This window comes from Ceratina calcarata, unplaced genomic scaffold, assembly GCF_001652005.2.
Source record: "Ceratina calcarata isolate Rehan_Ccalc_2016 unplaced genomic scaffold, ASM165200v1 scaffold226.2, whole genome shotgun sequence".
Lineage (NCBI taxonomy): Eukaryota > Metazoa > Arthropoda > Insecta > Hymenoptera > Apidae > Ceratina > Ceratina calcarata.
This window is the reverse complement of record NW_017144423.1, coordinates 186,209-186,806: the sequence shown is the minus strand read 5'-3', so window position 1 is coordinate 186,806 and position 598 is coordinate 186,209. Positions and strand designations below refer to the sequence as shown.

At 30.1% G+C, this 598-nt stretch overlaps 2 protein-coding genes across 3 annotated transcripts in view; both read left to right on the top strand.

The window, feature by feature from the left end:
- The window catches only part of LOC108622543 (long-chain-fatty-acid--CoA ligase 3), an 8,585-nt gene that overhangs the window by 2,142 nt on the left and 5,845 nt on the right, over positions 1-598 (top strand). The window lies entirely within an intron of this gene.
- Positions 1-598, top strand: part of LOC113464015 (long-chain-fatty-acid--CoA ligase 3-like) — a 13,091-nt gene that overhangs the window by 11,462 nt on the left and 1,031 nt on the right. The window lies entirely within an intron of this gene.

The window sequence follows — 598 nt, the reverse complement described above, 5'->3', positions numbered from 1 at the left end:
GTAATATCTAGGAACTGTTAAAATTTCAATGGTTCATCATTGTTTTTATGTAAGAATTCATACAACCGTAAAATGACAAAATTCTATACACTGGCTTATTTTTTTACAATGAAATGAAAACTTGTATGAGAATCATTATCGTTAAGGTATCACTTGTTTACATATTGGCCTAGAAAATATTTATGCAAATCTATTTTCGAATATCTATTAAATTACATTGCCGAATGATATCGCTAATTAGAATCTAGGAACGAATTAATCATTCGACAAACAAATACCAATACATTCTAAACTACACACTATGAATATACAAAACATGCAATTAGTCTAGTAAATATTTATGCACGAATATTTCTGCATATATATGATTATGCAAAAATACCACTCTTTGTCGAGTGCGTTTTATACTTAACGTCCAGCAACTCACTGTGTTATGTCATAAGACATTAACAGTATGTAAATGCTGTGGACACTATAATTTGGGATTGTAGCTAGAGTTTACTACAGATTCGAAGCAGTTTCAAAAACACCTGAATGCTATTGTATACTTTGTAGATAAATCGCTACGTCCTAAGCTTAAGGATGATTAGCTATACAG